The sequence below is a fragment of the Nyctibius grandis genome, chromosome 1, assembly GCF_013368605.1.
Source record: "Nyctibius grandis isolate bNycGra1 chromosome 1, bNycGra1.pri, whole genome shotgun sequence".
NCBI lineage: Eukaryota > Metazoa > Chordata > Aves > Nyctibiiformes > Nyctibiidae > Nyctibius > Nyctibius grandis.
Genome location: NC_090658.1, coordinates 63,387,981 through 63,407,330, shown reverse-complemented (window position 1 = coordinate 63,407,330; position 19,350 = coordinate 63,387,981). Strand labels below are relative to the sequence as shown.

The window sequence follows — 19,350 nt, the reverse complement described above, 5'->3', positions numbered from 1 at the left end:
CTGCACATGCTTAGAGATGGCATCCAGAATGAGCTGTTCCATCACCTTTCCAGGGATGGAGGTGTGGCTGACTGGCCTCTAGTTTCCTGGGTGTCTCCTTCTCACACTTTTTGAAGACTGGAGTGACATTGGCCTTCCTCCAGTCCTCAGGCATCTCACCTGTCCTCCATTACCTTTCAAAGATGATGAAGAGTAGCTTCGCAATAACATCTGCCAGCTCCCTTTAATCTTAGTGCGGGTTCCATGTATTTCCGTTACCAGGGGAGGGGTAAATACTTTCAAACATAAGGTATCACTGCTCTGTGGATGCCAGGATAACTCTAGCTTTGTGTCTTTTCCAGCTTCCCTTTGCAGCTTGCCACTGAAACAATATGGTTTAGTGTGCACTGGAAGTGTGGTTTTATTATTCTGTGCCTTTCCGCTTTGTGTTTAAGACCACAAACAAGCCCTCAAGTTGATTGCAATTAGAACTGCATGAAGAACAGTGTGTTTCTGGCTTATCAAAGAGAGGGGGGAAATCCTGACTCTCCCACATTATTTTCTTCAGCCCACTTAAAAATATCTGTTGTTTAGTACTGTGGTCTCTGAACTCTCCTTGCTTTAGTGTTCAAAGGTACACATATTTTGAACTGGAAAAAATGCTTTGAAGCAAAAAAAATGAGCAGATTTTTGTAATGACTAAGACAATTTCTGGAAGATGACTATTCTGTGAGGAATCAGAGACTCGGAGTTAATGATGCCAACCAGGACTAGGAGCACTTTCCTCACAGAAGTATTTAATCTCATTCATGCAGACACTCCTTATGCCACCCACATATTTGACATAAAACTTTTTAACAAACTTAGGATATGTGCACCAACATGAGGGCGTTGTCCATACCGATGTTTATGCTGACTTCCTATTCTCAATATAAAATAAATAATAAATAAATAAACCCATAAAATAACAGGTTAAAATGCATGGTTTTCTCCTTTTCTTTTACGTAACTAAATTAAAACTTCCCATTAGCCTCCCAATTGTTTTTCTTTCTCCCTGGAATAAGTTTGAAATCCAGTTGCAGAAACAAAGGAATATGGTTACAGAAGTACTTACACAGAAAATTCTAAGAAATTATCTTTAGTTGGTTTTGTGCCAGCCATCTTAACTACATGTTTTATGGTATAGGCCCAGCTTCCCTACTAGACCACTGCATGGGTGGAAATATGCGTTTGTGGGACACTGAAGAGTAAATTTCCCCAATGCATCACAATTACAGAAACATCTGTGCAAAACAGCTTTGATCCAGTTCACTCTGAAAACATACATCATTCATGATGGTCTAGTGACTGCAGATTTCCCTGCACTGTAAAGCCAGAAACAACAGCAAATTGGTTCAAGACACACTAATAAAGAGTTTTCCTTCTGGCACCTGTACATCTCAGCTGTTGTTTCCTTGTCTGTACTGTAAGGGTATAATTCCATTTAACGTTAGAAGGGAGACAGATACATTTTGCATGCATTAATGAAATCATATAGACAGCATGTAAACACAGGCAGGAAAAGCATCTGAAAAGGTCACTTGAATAAAAATAAGTTGGACAAATGAGCCAGTTTTGGTAAAATAAAAATCACTTTATACTTCTATTCGGCTCTTGAGCCAAACCTCTGTTGAACCCTGTTTGAAAAGTTTCCTCCCCTGCTTTGTACAAATTGGTTCAGGCTGGGTAGGGAAACAGAATGCCAACATTCAATAAAAAACCTTATTTTAGCTGAAGAAAACAAGGGGTGTTTTTTTGTGATTCCTATCTGTCTCTTTCTACCCCTACAAACTTTTGTATCTGCAGTTTCAGCCAAATCTTCCAGTTTCAACCAAATTTGACAGATGGCCTGTAGGATCTTACTGGCAGTGATATGTCTCACTTTCATTGAAATATGTGACTTCGTAGGCATGAGAGGCCCTACTGATGTCCCGTCTAAGGGAAATGCTGCCACATGAACTAATCACTTCTTAGATACCAGAGAATCTACTACTGCAAGAGACTCAATAAATACCTTATCTGTGGAAAATCTTATTGAAGCACCAATTAGCTACCAGAAGATCAAACCATGAAAGTCATAAGAAATCAGATTTCATTAATTTTCCAAATTTGGAAGTCTTTATTATGAAATACTAAGGCTGGTTTCATAAATATAAACTTTTATATTACACTAAGATCCAGCTGAAGACATGTTAACTGAACACATTTAATTTTCTATTACAGGTAAAGAAACCACAGCAGTTGTAGGCCCGGGCATTTCTTTACTTCAAGCTTTATTTGTAAATCACATAAACACAGGGACAGGTAAAAACAAATGATGGCCCTGAAGGGCGATTTTGATATATTGTTCCACGGATCAACAAGTTTATTAATAACACTACTATTGAAGATATAGAATAGGTGTTGACAGTCACTAAATGTATGAAATTGCTTTTCCATCTACCTATTAATCTCTCAGTCTGTCAAAGTGAATAGAATCCTAACTGGCCTCCACATCAGTAAGTGTTTTGCAAGTTGTAGATTTCTCTGTTAGAGCATCTGTTTTCTCCCCTTTCATCTCTTCCTCTTCCAAGAGCATATCACTGCCTATAGGACAAAACTTATTTAGTTATCTTTGGGTAGATATGCTGCAGCTGGTGATGTATGCAAGGAGGCAGGCAAAGCTGACATCTTCAGTTGTCATTAGACCTTATTTACCAGAAAGGGTGAAGACCAACCAGTGTGTCTCAAAATACAATAGGCAAGACGACCCTGCAGATTTTCTCTCATTAGAAGTGAGATGCAAGTATATATATCTTACTGCTGAATTCATTCACTTTTTTATAATTATTTTATCAGTAAACAGACCATTTCAAATTGCCCCCCCCATATTAATTTCAGAAAATTGCAGCATGAGAGAGGTGCATGATTATATTCCTAATTAAAACACAAATACAGTAATTACAGTTTATATGCCATTATCCTGAATCTAGACAGGATGACTTTAAACAGCAAAACAGTCATTAATTTTACTGTTCAAAGAAATGCTCATAATCTTTTAGAAATGTCATATAAAATATTCATTTTGAAATGCCCTACGGTGATTTCTGAATTTATTTAAAGTGGGCTGTTGATAGCTCTTTTATAAATAAGCAATTACAGTACACTAAATATATCATGGCCCATCACATTATACATTCTATAATTTCATGGATGAAAAACCTACAGCTGATCTGCATAAATGTGGTGCATCTCACAGCAGGTGAAGAGTTTGATTACAGAGGATAATCAGTGTTATTATTTATAGTAACCATTTATACCTGTTATTTATTAAAACCCAGCAAATTAGATATTGGTTTATTTAAGGAAGTTGCTGTATTGTAGGCCGAACTAGGCATAAGAGTATTAAACCCATGTAAAATGCACTGTTACATTAGTAGTTTGAAATCAACCAAGGTCATCAGGGAATGAGAGTTGTTAGTACTTGGTGGCAGTGGAGAACGCTATACTGAGCAAGCGACTGGGGTCTGTCCAGATCCCCCTGGACAAATATCATCACTGCAAACATCATTACCCCACTGGCAATATCAGATATCCTTGCTAGCACATTAGATGAAGAAGCCAAGGGCTGATTAACTGCAGAAAGGTTGAAACAATCTCTGGTACATTTAGGTGATTTTTCTAAACCTGAGCTGAAGGATTTTCGTGAGGGTTGCTCTGCACAGATTACATTAGTGCTACTTACAGTGTTCATATTCCTCAGTCATTTGAGACAAATGAACTTTTTCTTATAAAACAATGTTAATTAAAGGATAGTCTTGTTGATTATTTGAGTGTATTCATAGGACTTGGAAGACTACACACACAGAGCTTTTCTGCTGGCAGCATGCATATGTTTCTCACCTTGTCTGAGTAGTGTTATGCTTTCCCCCTCTTGCTCAGCTCCTCATACAAATGACTGCACACAGGGGACAGAAAGGGTCATCAGCAGGGGCACAGCAAAAGAGGTGACATACCCACAGCGGATCCTTTTGGCCTCCCTTCTGTCTCTGTGCAGGTGCTGCCAAACTGCTGAAGGGAGATAGCAAAGGGAAGACTGGTCCAGCACTAAGTCATCATCCCAGTGAAATGGCAGTTCTGTAGATGCTCTTCAGTAAGCTTTCAACAAGATTTCAGCTTTCGGCCCTTGAGGATGGTGCCTGGCATTCCTTTGAGACTACTTAGAGCAGCAGAGATCTGGGATCTGCTTGTTCTTTGAAGAAGGGAACAATGTCTCCAGAGAAAATTCAGACCTATGACTGACAACTGGTGGGATGACAACAAGAAGTTAGTTTAGAACAGAAGAAGAAACATATTGCAAGGACAACTTACCTGGAAAACCACCTACCATGACAGTGTTGGCATTTTGGTGACAGTAGCATGGCAGGTCACCTAGTACCCCCAATGTATATTTCTTAATTGAGCATTTAAGTTTGTATCAGTGAAAAGTATCTCAACATACAAATTCTATTTCATTTCTGCAGATATATGTTTCATTTTTTAAAAGGATGTTAACTCTGTGCTGAAATTACTGAGTATATATGTCTAGAAAGAAGTCCACTTCCACTTCAGCACTTCTCTTTGAAAAAAAACAGAACAAGTGAAAAAAAAAAAAGAAAAAAACAGAACAAGCATGGCTGTACAGTGTAAGAATAGCCTGGAAAGGAAAATAAACCTGTTGTTTTCCTTGCAGTTTCAGGGATGGTTCCTACGATCATACCAACTGAGCTTAACTGAGTTTCCTAGGAAGATAAACTGTGTTTATATTAAACTAAACAGAAGTTTTGTGCATACTTGCATATACTAACTACACAGAACAAAACTGTTATGTGATTTGGAAGCCATTTTCCTCTTTGCAAAATTCTGTAGGTTCTCATCATAAGTTGAAATAGGTAATTGTGTTTATTGTGGACAATAGTCAAAGATTTAAAACATTTGGCTTATCTATGCCTTTAATTTCCAAGTACCAAAACCTGAGAAGAAATACATATCCTATTTCAATGCAACATAAATATGATCTAATAAAAATCTAGTCCTAATAGAAAAAAACCCAACTGTGTGTGAAATTCTCATCTCCCGTGAGTACAGGTGTTAGGCTGTCCCAAATGTAGATAATTAAATATATGGGAGGTGCTCACAAGTATTAAGATTAGGACTAAATATCCGTGACTTTGAAGTGAAACTAGAACATTGAAATTATTGAGAACCTAAAAGTTAACATTGCTATTAATGAAGTAAATACAAATGACTTAATATATAGACAAATATTAAATACTTTTGTGCTGAAAATCTAATAACTGGAAATATGCAAGCTGAAAATAATAAAACCAAACAATCAAAACAGTGAACAGTGATACTTCTCTTTTCTATATATGAATGTTCCTGCATTAGACTTGCTGCGTTTGTGGATTACCCTGTATTATATGGAAAATGCTAAGCCATAGCACTACAGATGGAAATACCTAAGAGCTTTTCTATTCTTTGCTAAGTCGTGGGCGATGGGAGAGGTGCCTGAGGACTGGAGAAAAGCGAATGTCACTCCAGTCTTCAAAAAGGGCAAGAAGGAGGACCCGGGTAACTATAGACCAGTCAGCCTCACCTCCATCCCCGGAAAGGTGATGGAACAACTTGTCCTTGGTGCTGTCTCTAGGCACATCAAGGATAGGGGGATCATTAGGGGCACTCAGCATGGCTTCACCAAGGGGAAGTCATGCTTAACCAACTTGATAGCCTTTTATGAGGACGTAACCCGGTGGATAGGTGATGGTAAAGCTGTGGATGTGGTCTATCTCGATTTCAGTAAAGCATTTGACACGGTCTCCCACAGCATCCTCGCAGCTAAACTGAGGAACGGTGGTCTGGATGATCGGGTAGTGAGGTGGATTGTGAAGTGGCTGAAGGAAAGAAGCCAGAGAGTGGTGGTCAATGGGACAGAGTCCAGTTGGAGTTCTGTGTGTAGTGGAGTCCCTCAAGGGTCGGTACTGGGACCAGTACTATTCAATATATTCATTAATGACTTGGATGAGGGAATAGAGTGCACTGTCAGCAAGTTCGCTGATGACACAAAACTGGGAGGAGTAGCTGACGTGCCGGAAGGCTGCGCAGCGATTCAGAGAGACCTAGACAGGCTGGAGAGTTGGGCGGGGAGAAATTTAATGAAATATAACAAGGGCAAGTGTAGAGTCCTGCATCTGGGCAAGAACAACCCCATGTACCAGTACAAGTTGTTGACAGACCTGTTGGAGAGCAGCGTAGGGGAAAGGGACCTGGGGGTCCTAGTGGACAACAGGATGACCATGAGCCAGCAGTGTGCCCTTGTGGCCAAGAAGGCCAATGGCATCCTGGGGTGTACTAGAAGGGGTGTGGTTAGCAGGTCACGAGAGGTTCTCCTCCCCCTCTACTCTGCCCTGGTGAGGCCGCATCTGGAATATTGTGTCCAGTTCTGGGCCCCTCAGTTCAAGAAGGACAGGGAACTGCTAGAGAGAGTCCAGCGCAGAGCCACGAAGATGATTAAGGGAGTGGAACATCTCCCTTATGAGGAGAGGCTGAGGGAGCTGGGTCTCTTTAGCTTAGAGAAGAAGAGACTGAGGGGTGACCTCATTAATGTTTCTAAATATGGAAAGGGCAAGTGTCATGAGGATGGAGCCAGGCTCTTCTCAGTGACATCCATTGACAGGACAAAGGGCAATGGGTGCAAGCTGGAACACAGGAGGTTCCACATAAATATGAGGAAAAACTCCTTTACGGTGAGGGTGACCGAACACTGGAACAGGCTGCCCAGAGAGGTTGTGGAGTCTCCTTCTCTGGAGACATTCAAAACCCGCCTGGACGCATTCCTGTGTGATATGGTCTAGGCAATCCTGCTCCGGCAGGGGGATTGGACTAGATGATCTTTTGAGGTCCCTTCCAATCCCTAACATTCTGTGATTCTGTGATTCTGTGATTCTATTCTATATTTCAAATTTCAAAATAATGAATTTCTGTCATTTTTCCAAGAGATCAAAGTCCCTCAGAAGATCAAGTTTTTTTGGAGGAAATAGCTGGATAAATAACCTTATAATTGGATTATAATATGAAAAGATAATTTGTTATAAAAATGCATTATATATTGCCTTTTTGTGTCACCTAATTATTAGTTACTTACATGTTACAAAAGAGCAAAACAGAAATTGTTTGACACTGAGATGATGTGAAGAAGACTTGTGGATAATCTGAGACTGATGCACTGTATCTGAGACTGCTTAGAGGTAACCTTTGGCACAGAGAGGCTTTGAACTGGAACCAGTTCCTCTGTTCTTCCAATAGCCTGGGTTGAGAATATGATAAGAGTCTTAAGACACCTAAAGAAAAAGAGTTTTCAGTTGCGCTCTTTGGTTTCAATGGACAGGAGTCACATCGGGACCAATCTGAGTTTCAGTGAGATTGTTCCTGGCTGGAAACAATTCAAATATGCTCACAACTCTTTTCTATGGAAACATTTTAGATGTCTGTTTTAGGAACAAAGGTCTCAATTCTGACTAATAAATCTTCTCAATTACATGTAATTACATATAATAAGGCCAAAGAGACCATTAGATAATGTATTCTCATCTCCTGTATTATTTAGACGGTACAATGTTACATTTAACTGATACGTCTTGCAGAGTGGCATCCAATCTTAATAGGTAGGTATCACCAGATAAACAACTCCTTGGCAGTTCATATTCATAGTTAATCGTGTTCACCAGTAACAATTTGTGACACATTTAGATTTGGATCTGTCAAGCTTTAGCATCCAGCTGTTAGAATTTCTTCCCTCCCGCCCCAACCCCCCCCCCCCCCCCCCCAAATCTTCCTCTGCTATATTTAGGGGCAGGGCAGTAGAAATAGTCAATTTTTCAGTAAGTAATAGTTGATGCTGAAAATGAAAAAAATAAAAACAAAGATTGGAAATGGTGTCAGCTAAGGATTTATTTCCTGCCTAAAAAGTACTTCCTTTCTGGAAAGTTGTAAGAAAAGCAATGAAAATGATGGGTTTCATTCATAAATAAGTCATGGTGTTTCACCACAGTCCAGTAAGTGAGTCATTCACTAAGGTTACAGCGGATTTGGTTCAATTTGTGCCTTTGCCTGGAGGGGAAAGGAACACTCATCAAAAAAGGGTGGAAAGATGAGAGATCTTTTCCATGTTCTCAACCTAAGGCAGGACCAACTGCACCTAAATCCAATAAATACTTTCTGTAAAAGAGCTAAATCACTAAGTTTTCAGGTAATCTGGGAGAGTATGATCTCATTTTTATCTGTTGATGCTGTTGTATTTTTTAAAGAAACAACTAAGCAATTATCAATTAAATAAGCATTAAGGGAATATTTAGATATTTAATGAAAAGTAGGAGAGAATGATGAGGAGGAACTTGCCTTTCACAATACTTTGTAGGCTGAAAGTTAAGGCATATTTTCTGGGGAGGTATTGGTGCAAATTCCTTTAGATAGAAAAGGGAACTGAATCTAGGTCTCCTTAGGTTTATGTAACCGTACTAACTAATTTTCTATTGAGAAAACTGTGAAGAAAACTTATTAAAGTACTAACAAACTCAATATTAAGGATGACTTAAGTACATTGTGGGGGGCAAATTTGTCACACATCTTTATTAAAAACTTACTTGCCAACCTAGTTTTTTCCTGTAAGGAGAGACTTTGTGTATATTATAAAATCATCTCTAGTGCTGCTTTCTAAGGTACTGTGTACATTGATTTGTTTTTCTCTCTGAAAAACTTTTTGATAATTAGAGTTCTAAATAATAACTTTTTCCCTCTTCATACTATGCAAAGAGGTCTCGTTTGTTCCAATTTTGTTGAAAGTACGCTGCTTATATACAAGTCTTCCATTCAAACATTATTTTCATCTTAATATCATAGAATGAATCATAGAATCATAGAATGGTTGGAAGGGACCTTAAAGATCATCTAGTTCCAACCCCCCTGCCACAGGCAGGGACAACTTCTAGGTGAGACCAGGTTGCTCAAAGCCTCATTCAATCTGGCTTTAAACACTGCCAGGGAGGGGGCAGCCACAGCTTCTCTGGGCAACTGTTCCAGTGTCTCATCACCCTCACGGGAAAGAATTTCTTCCTAATATCTAATCTAAATCTACCCTCTTTCAGTTTAAAACCGTTACCCCTCATCCTGTCTCTACTTGCCCTTGTAAAAAGCCCCTCTCCTTCTTGCCTATAGGCCCCCTTCAGGTACTGGAAGGCCGCTAGAAGGTCTCCCCAGAGCCTCCTCTTCTCCAGGCCAGCCCCCTTCAGGTACTGGAAGGCCGCTAGAAGGTCTCCCCAGAGCCTCCTCTTCTCCAGGCCAAACAACCCTGACTCTCTCAGCCTATCTTCATAGGAGAGGTGCTCCAGCCCTCTGATCATCTTCATGGCCCTCCTCTGGATTCATTCCAACAGTTCCATGTCCTTCTAATGTTGGGGGCCCCAGAGCTGGATGCAGTACTCCAGGTGGTGTCTCACGAGAGTGGAGTAAAGGGGCAGAATCACCTCCGTTGACCTGTTGGCCACGCTGCTTTTGATGCAGCCCAGGACACGGTTAAATATATGCATGTGAAAGCTTGAAATCCAGCAAAGATGTAGACAGGAATCCAAATGTCTTTGAAAGCAAATACCTAAAGAAAATTCTAGGTGTTAAATGGAATGAAGTTACAAAAAATGTCAAAGTTCATCAGGAATTTTAACAAGTTCTTATCTCCCAAGATATCCAGAAAAGATAATGAAAATATCTGGGGTTTGTTGAATGAAACCAGAACATCTGCCTTGGCTGACATGCAATTGAGCAAGAGCAGGAACATGCAAAATGGCCAAAGAGAAGAATCTTTCCATAAAACAGAAGTGAGACAAAGGATACTTAACATTAGAAAAATAGAAAGAGATTGCTGGGGTGAACAGTGGTGAGAAAAATCTGTCTGTACCAATATCTGTGGTGAAGAATAATTCAGATTCAAGTAAGAACACTACCTTTGACTGAAAGTAAAATAAAAAAAAAATTTCCAAGATATTTTGCATTTTTGCTGTGATTTTTCCCCCATAGAAATTAGGCCCTGTTGAGCTAGAGTCTGCACATAGATAAAAAAGACAGTGTTGGTTCAAGATAACAGATTAACAAAGAAGATGACTAGGCATATGAGATTAAATGTTTTTAGTAAAAGATGTTTTAACTCTTTGTCTTTAAATTTTGTTCTAGCAGGAACTTTGTGTATCACAGTGAGTAAATATTATAAGGAGCGGATCAGAAAGCAAATAAGGAAACGATCCCTACTCTTGCTTGCAGGGCAGTAATTCTACAAAGTATAATGAATCATAGGGTATATAAAGCACCTTGCTGTAAGAATTTTCTGTAGAATTAATCTGGTAAAGATGTTTTAATAAAAAGTCAACTTTATATCAGTAAATTGAAAAAAAGAGCCCTAAACAAGTGAGGCATTTTCATGTAGAAGTGCAAAAAGAGAAAAAAATCACTGATATATCAAGATTATTTTTCCAGAGAAGTGTTTAGAAAAATAACTTAGCTCTTTTTCTGGGAGTTTTTTAAGCAGTCATTATCACAAAGATGATGTGGATGATTTTCCCAAGGGTAAAAGAAGTGTTCTAGCACAAAAAATTTTACTTTTCTTCAGTGCTACTTGGCACTTTATGGACAGCAAAGAGAAAAGATTGGAGTACAGGTGGGAGATTATTTATCAAGAGGGTTTTTGTAATAGACAAGGGAAAAGAGCTAGGTGAAAGAGAAATAATAACCAAATGGAAGACTGAATGCTCTCTACTGGAAATAGTGATAAGTGGAAGCTGAAGGTATAGAAAATTGAAAGTAAAGTTGAAGACTAATGATGCTAATAAAAATGAGATTTAAATGATTCTCGAATTTTCCATTGAATTAATTTGTAAGAAAAATGCAACTTCTAAAAATCGGATAGTTTTCATAGAAAAAGCTTCCAGTTAATTTTACATGTATAATTTCCATGGAAAAAAGTTTGATTTTTTTTCCCTGTGAAAATCCTTTTTTTTTTTTTTTTTCCAGGCAAGAGAAAAAGGTTAGTGTAAGAATTTTACCTGTATTGCAACAATCCTTTTTTGTTGGGCAGTCACAATATATTTAATAATTAAAAAAGGGAAAAAAACCCACCAAAACCAACAGTAATCTGTACAACCTTTTTAGCACATTGCCTTATGGGCGTAATTCAAGAAACTCGTCATAATACGTACTGCACTGAACAAGCTCTGTGGAGCTTCATGATGTGGAAAACACTGTGGGAAATGTGATATAGCTGGGAATTCTCATATTGCCAGTCATGCTGAGACCAGACACCTTCCTGAATAAAAAAAAAACAAATCAAAACACCCCCCCAAAAAAAAGAAAAGGTAGTCTTCTATAAGGTAAAATCATAGAAGGTTGGAAATAGTGATTTTTATGGATTGGAGTACTTCTAGAAGTTATCCTGGAGTAACTGTAATGTAAGAAGGAAGTCAGATCTGGAAGCATGTTAAAGTTGGTAGAACATTTGAATGGTGTTAAAAAAAAAAATCTAATTGTAGGTGTGGATATTTGTGACAAGTTGATGGTCACAGATAAGATTAATGTAAAGTAAATAAGAACCATACAATCCAACCTCAGCATCACACTGGGATCACCTTTGATATTGATTCCCTGGAAGACAGAAATATACACACTATATTTTTCAAAATAGCAATTTTATAATTTCTATAGGATTTTCCCAAGTTGTATGATATTGTGTAATACTGCACAAATTTATTCACTTGTATTTTTGGCTTTATTTTCTATGAGAAAATTTCAAATCCTCCAAAACATTGTGTTGCAAAAGGAAAGTGTTCTATTCACTGTTTTTTTTTTTCCCTACTAGTTATAATAATCAATAATGTTATGTAGTGTATTAATTCCTGTGTCCTGTTGGATAGAGTTAATTGGGTCTTAAATCTCTGTATCTCTTGTGTGTTAGCTTTTCATCTGCAGCTGTCAGACTCCACCTTGTCAGAATGAAGATAAAATATGCAGCAGAAGGAGCAAGGTGACAAATTTTAACTACAACATACTTGAGACTTTTCCAGGTTTCTCTTTGGGTATGTAAATCAGTCAATAGATAAAGACTTAAGTCTTGGCTCAGATGAGCTTCAAATCTATAGTGAGAGAAAGGTAGGCTTCAGTCATGAACAGATCCAGACAAACAAGATTAAAGTTCCTAGGAATCTCATAATTGAGAGACTGGATGTCTCTAGATCTGAATTTATCTTTATTTAAAAATTTACAAATCTGGGATTTTGTTATAAGATTATTTCAATTGGAGTTTTTGCAGCAAAGCAAAAAAGATAGGTTAGGTTATTTGAAGTGAAGCTAAGAGCAAAATAGATTAGATGTATTTTAACATCATATGGAAAATTGTTCTTCCCATATTGACAGTTTATGTCCTCCTTGTCAAAGAAGTAGATTTTTTGAAGAGTGGATGTTGGAGATACTGAACAGTAAGAATCCAGGGAATTTCCCTGATGGATGTATACAATAACACCACATTTTTGTTTGTCACTTTTAAGTCAACAGTCAGAGACTGTTGATGCAAACTATGCAGCGGTGGTGTAGAAATGTGGGACAAAAAGAGAACATTGACAGGCAGAGGTCACTAAATTAGTCTGGAAAGGTTATCTTATGATTATCTCTTCATTATCTGTTTATGAATGATCAGGAATTAACATACATTAACTACGTATCATTGCTGCAGAGGTTTTTCAGCATTTCTTTAGTTTTGAACTAACAAGGTCAGACAAATATTAGAACAGGTTCTTCAAGATCTTTACTCCAAAAAAGACAGATTACATAAGATATGGGCTATTTTTGTGTATTCAATATCCACTCTAATACATGTTTTTCAGGTCATGATATATAAAGTTATATGTATGCATGTGTGAGAAACCATGGGAGTAGAAAGAAGAAAATATTATTTCATCTGCCATAACAGCAGTAACAGTGATGACGTGTTTGAAAGACTGTAGTTTTCTCTTCAGTGCCTAGCTGGGACTGTTCTAGATGAAGAAGGGGGTTTCACTTAGCCTAAATAATGGTACTGAACTTCCGCCTATGAAGAAGACAGGCTTAGCTAGCTGAGTGAGGCGAATATTTGCTTTTCTCTGTTCTCCCTGTCACTTACTCTACCATAACTATACATTGCACTGATGGAAATAAAATAAGATGGTACCATAACCAGAAAAATTAGTTATGCTGTGGTGCTGGGCAGAAATTATGAGCTAGTGGCTGAAAGACTTTGTAAAGGTAGGACATACCTTCATAGAAAAGATATTTCTTCAGCTGGTCTTATAGGAAAAAAAGAAATAGTACAGAAAATACTCTTAGAAGGCTGAGAAGGTGTAGTAGCACTGTATAATCTTTAAGATTGGTAGTGGGTGGAACCTGGGTGTAGTGTAACACAAACTAGCCAGGAGTTACTCAGTGGGGATTGAAGTGGCAGACATTGGAGTAGCTTCAAGAAAATAACGTTGTTAGAAATAATATCATTAATCTGAGCCCATTAGATGGAATCTGCCTAAGAATGAAAACTGAAATATGAGAAATTGTAAAAAGAGCATTGCCATTTTTAGCTTGGATGGTGGCAAATGGTCGAGTAAGAGAAGGAACAAAGCTGACTGCAGTAGCTGAGTAAGTTGGTCAATTGCTCCTGAAATGGAGAAGCAGCAGAGACTGAGGATTCTTGTTAGAAATGGCTCCACAACTGACTGGGAATTTGTTACTTGATTCTTTTCTTTCTCAACTGGTCTGAATGAGAAAACCTTCACACGTCATGCAGAATTAGCTACTTACATTACAGTGTACGAACATTTAAAGTTTCACTTTCCGTTTGTAAATTATACTGTGTGCTTAGATGTTCACTGACATCTTGCTGTTAAAGCTTTTAAATATTTTCTTATTTCAGTAAACAGATTACTGTGAATCCTTTACATTTTTTTTATCTTGGTGATACTGCAAAGACAGTTGTCTAGCATTTGACCCGTGACACAAGATATAGGGAATGTAAGTAATAATGGCAATGTAAGGATGAAGTTAAAATTTGTCTTGTTACAGCTGTAATGCAGATGAGCATCTGGGTCATGTGTGTGTGCACGTGCATATCCAGGACACTTAGCAATTCCCTGTTAGTCCAGGAACTCCCCAGTTACTGCTTTGTAGGTTGAGACAATGGACTGACTTGAAACAAGGTGATGGACTGCACTGGTAGCCAGCTTCACAGTAAAGCACTTGACTCACTGTTAAAGGAGCTCAGGCAGTCCTGGTGATTCCCCCAGGCAGCTTCTGCTGCCCCCAAACCAGCTGATAGGCACAACCTTTATGCTTAAGGTGTGTTGATTAACTCCCTGGGTGAATAATCTGGCTACGGCAAGTACTACCCTGTCAGTCCCTGGTATAGAATTGATCGAACTGCACATAGGAAATTTGAAACAGTATAAACTTTTCCTGTAGATGCAGTAATGGTCACATAGGACAATCTTTTCTATATAGTAAAGACAACTAGGAGATGTTTTGTACATGATTTAAGATAATAAATTGAAATGGATCATGCATCCACTGCAGTGGTCATGCAGGACCGTGGACCAGCTGGGTTCCAGCTCCCAGTCTTGCTGGAGATGCTCTTGCAAGGACTCTTGCAATGGAGACTCCTGTCAACATCCCAACAGTGACTGGCCACCTTGTACGAGAGATTTCATTCCCCAGGTGAGCACTACCCCATGGAAAAGTCGGGTACACTCTGTGAGTATTTGTGCAACATCCATTCAAAACTCAATTTGAATAATTTGAGCCGGCTAACATCCAAAACCAAACTCAAGTGTTGCTACCAAAGGGACTTCAGAGTACTTTTTTTGTGTGGTTAGCATTTCTGTTTTCAACATCCATCTGAAGATAAAGTAGCCCAAATCCATGTAATGAAAGAAATGTTTGTAGTCCAGGCTAGCACAGAAGTAAACTAAAAGTAAAAAAAGCAAAAAAAGGAGGAAAAAAAGCAAAAAGGTATGGAACAAAAACTTTAGACATTTAGAAAATGTTAGAGTAATTGTGTTTCTTTTCCTTGCACACATTCTGTCTGAGATGTTAAATATATTGGCTGGTGACCCGGAAATGAATTGGGAAGTTACGGTGCTAACTGAACAGTTGAAGTTATTCGTGTCATTGGGTTTGATTAATAGCTTCACTTTTAATGAACTATTAGGATTTAATTCTGACTTCAGTTACTCATGAGTAAAAATCTACATTGAAGTTTCAGATTTATTTAGATTTTACATTAATTTAACAAATACATATGACAAACAGATAACATTTTCTTTGCAAATATTGGCACTTGTGTAAAGACAAGGTGTAAGTGTAATAAATGCAGCAAAGAGAACATATTACTCCTTTGGAACAGTTTCTTCATGTGTTTTCCTTGTGTCTTCTAGCATTTTCGGATTATTCAATCTTTTTATACATAGCAATATTTTGTGCTCTTTTTAGTATATTTTGATATCTCTTCCTCCACAAGATGATACTCAAATACCACAAAGTGATAGGGAAAATTTAAATTTTCTTTTACATTTTCTTAAATGTCTTTATACTTTGTAGTTTATGGAATAATGCTCCTTTAGGAAGCACATTGGCAGGGGCAAAAGTGACTGGTCCAGTGGCATCAGCCTCCCCTGCAGGGAGAGCTCCACCAGATGCACCACTGGAAGTCAAATCCTCTATAGTGTCCAAATTTCTGTAACTACATAAAAAGAATTCTTATGTAATTGTTTAAGATTAACTTCTGGAGCTCAATCATCACTGTTATTCTTTTTAATGCCCAGGAAAAAAAAGTGTCAAAAGCTGTTTATTTGAAATAATGCTATGCCAGAGTACAGAACACTCCAGGTGCAAGGTAGAATGCCTCTGCAAATTTCTGGGACTTTAATAACCTTTTAGAGACTCACCTTGCTCCATATCACATCATGGTCTGAAATGTTATCTTCTAGAGCAGATTACACATAAAAGTGCTAAGAGAAGGCAAATTCTTTTTTGCCATAAGCCTTGAAAACCAATGAATAAAATATTAACAAGTACAAATCTATACAAAATCCAAACTGTAAACTTTCAGTGCCATGGGCAGCTTTCTGGGAAAACAAGAAGTTAGAATAGCAAAGAAAGTGTAATGAAGTAAAGGAAAAATTGGTATCAAACAAGTGAGGAGCCCTAGGCCAAAATTTTTATCTGGAATTAAGTCTTTTACCCTAATGAAAGCATACTGTCATAAGCTATCAGGAATATAATTATTATTAAGGGGCCAAAATAAGAACACTCTGAAAGGAAATATGAAGAAATTGAAAGTTGTTTAGGGATAAAAACACAGTCTTTATGCATACAAAATAAAAAAGAAAAAAAATCCAAAGTTCTTGCTCTTTTAGATTGATGTGAAAACTACTATTTTTTATCAACCGAGTTTCCTGTTGCAGAGGAGCAGGGTTCTGTTGTTGCTGAGGTGACAGTTTTTAAACATAAATGTTCCACATTGTACTTTATCTCTCTCTCATCGCCTCTGTCCCAGTGGAGGAAGATGCTTAATCTGCTCTGTGACTCATTTTTATTAAGTAGGCCTCAGATGCATAGTGCTTAAATAGATGTAATTTTTTTTTCACTTTTCCCAAACTGGTGTCCTCATTTATCTGCCATTTAAGCACACAGTAGTGCTGTTGACTCAAGTGACCTCCATTGACTTCAGTGGAGATACTTACATGCTCAAAGTTAAATTTCTTCAATGCTTTACAAGTCTGGCACTTAGGAAATATACATTTTGTGCATCTTCTTCCATGAATGAGGACTAGTAAATTGAGATCAGCTGTCATTTTTTTGCATGCATGTGGCACCACTTTGTAGTTTATCTCTGTGCGAGGTGTTGCTAGTCAGAAGAACGTATCTTTTCTCGATTGAGAGTAGTAAACCAGCTGGCCTCAGGGTTCATATCTGGGAAAGCTGAGCCTGAAAGGCCTGATACAGCATAAGATCCCAGGTTAGATGAATAACGCCTCACAGCAAAAATTTTGATATTCCAACTACAGTTATAAGTAATGGGTGTTTTGAAGACAGTTTTTAGGAGATAGTATGAAAGTTCTGGAACTGCTAACAGATATAGATTTGACTACATTAAAAGTTATAACCAAAAAAATAGCATAGTAAAGGGACAGCAATTCATTAACATTGATTTCAATTCATGATCTTTAATGTTTAATCTTTAGTGGCAGAGCAACTCCAGATGTAGTAGCGAAGGTAATGTTTCTGCCTCAGTTTTGGTAAGAAAAACACAAAATAAATGAAATCATGGAGAAGGCAGTATTTTGGAAGAAAACTCCCCAAACACTGGATAATCGCTAATGTCTTATGATATTTTTCAGGCTTCACCACAATTTAACTATTGAAACAATGCAGAATATTTATTATAGTCTGCAAATATATAGCAAACAAGTATAACAAACTGCAAGTATAGCAAAGCAACATATTTATATTGCTTTTCTTTTCCTTATCAGTTTATAATCTATTCTTTTGGCTTTGTTTTTTTACAAAATCTCACTGATATAATTTGTTCTCTACCTCTATACAATGATAACTTCTTTGCTTTAAAACTAATCTGGAAGTCAAACCTTACCAAATAGTAGCACACTGTATTGTGATAGACTGTTTAATTGATGTTATAGTATATTATTAATAATTATTATTGCATAGCTACCTAATAATATTACACTATTATCATAATCTATTTTTATTCTAATATACTCATATAAGGTATTAAGAGTCAGAGAATTAATATACCAGTAAACTGAAATGTGAGACTGATCTTGACAAACTGCATGATTAAGATCCCACTAGGTTAATTGGGAGAAGAAAAAAGCTCACATAAATGAAGTGTGTTAGGTGTCTGAAGGTGTTAAAATGCAGCTGGTAGAATTTTTCAGATGTGCTAAATTTAGTTTCTGATGTAACCACTATGGAGTTTACTCTTTAACTAATCCTGGAGAAAAAGCTTTGCCCCCTAAGATGCTCTACTATGTCATTGCTACAAAAGGTGAAACAAAATCATTGTGAATAACGACATCAGGAGGAGAACAGAATGTGCTTTTTCACATATGGTTATTCTATTGCATGTAGCACTTTTAATGGGAGATTCTGAATAAGTAATTAAGTGTAAACTTCACTTATTTCATTTGGACATTTACATTCCTGTAAATCATTGCAAAGGTCACTTTCTATGGATTTTCAATGAGGTCTGAATGTCACAAAGTATTTGTTTTCTTCATACGGATAGTTGCAAGCAACACTTTTACTTTTTATGCACCGACTCACATTGTTGATTTTTATCTCATCAAAGTTACAGTAAAAATAAAAGAATTTATAAACTAAAAATAAAGTGAACCTTATGTAAGTAGTTCTACTACCGAAATATTATATATATTTAACTATGTTTTCATATTTGTGTTACTGTGTGACAGTTATGGAACTAAGAACAATGTAGGGTAAAGATGCCTTTAATTTTTAAAGGAAGCAGAATTAACTGAAGTAATTTTACTCTGAAGGGTCTTGTAATACAAATGTGTTTCAATAGTCTGCAGATCAAATGTGCACAGTTTACAAGAAAGGTGTTATCAATTTGTATGGCGTTGCATTTCTGCAGCTTTAAACTCTTTCTGAGATTTGAAAAAGTAAGCTGTGCTTCAGCACTAGTGGTGACTCAAGTGTATTAAACACAGACAACCCTACTTCCCTTGGGCATGCCTAATAATGAAACTTAGTTGCTGGATTGATGCACAGATCCCAGGTGACTTTGCCATTAGAAAAACATTTTAAATTACTCCTTATTGGTTGAAACAAAAGGAAAAGAGAACCAAAATTTCTTCTGTATTCTTCAACTGTCTCCCAGAACTCCTGGATGTCATTTCTAGTCACAATAGGAATTTATTTTAAAAGATCAGCTGATTAATTGTTTTTAGAAAATATATTTCTTTAGTTACATGTTAATCATAACATTCATGTAAAAGCTGATATCAGTTATACTCCCAGTACAATTTAAAGGTAAGCAAAGTGCCACAAATTGAAAGTGATACTTCTTTAACTTGTTGATTGATTTTTGTATCGAGTCTCAAGGAGAACTTTGAAAGAAAGGCCAAATACTGTGAAATTCCAGTGGATAATGATATTTTCTTCACTTGATTTCCAGTTGTATTCTTTCAAAATGTGTATATATATAGATAGAGAGAGATA

At 37.2% G+C, this 19,350-nt stretch overlaps 1 long non-coding RNA gene across 4 annotated transcripts in view; it reads left to right on the top strand.

The window, feature by feature from the left end:
- LOC137671270 (uncharacterized) overlaps positions 1-19,350 on the top strand; it is a 72,189-nt gene that overhangs the window by 41,397 nt on the left and 11,442 nt on the right. Inside the window, exon 6 of one of the 4 annotated variants that reach the window (XR_011049408.1) lies at positions 4,055-5,384. The exons of the other annotated variants lie outside the window; for them this stretch is intronic. This is a non-coding gene — a long non-coding RNA (uncharacterized lncRNA). Of the gene's footprint in view, positions 1-4,054; positions 5,385-19,350 lie in introns of those variants that run through there. 4 annotated transcript variants of the gene reach the window in all.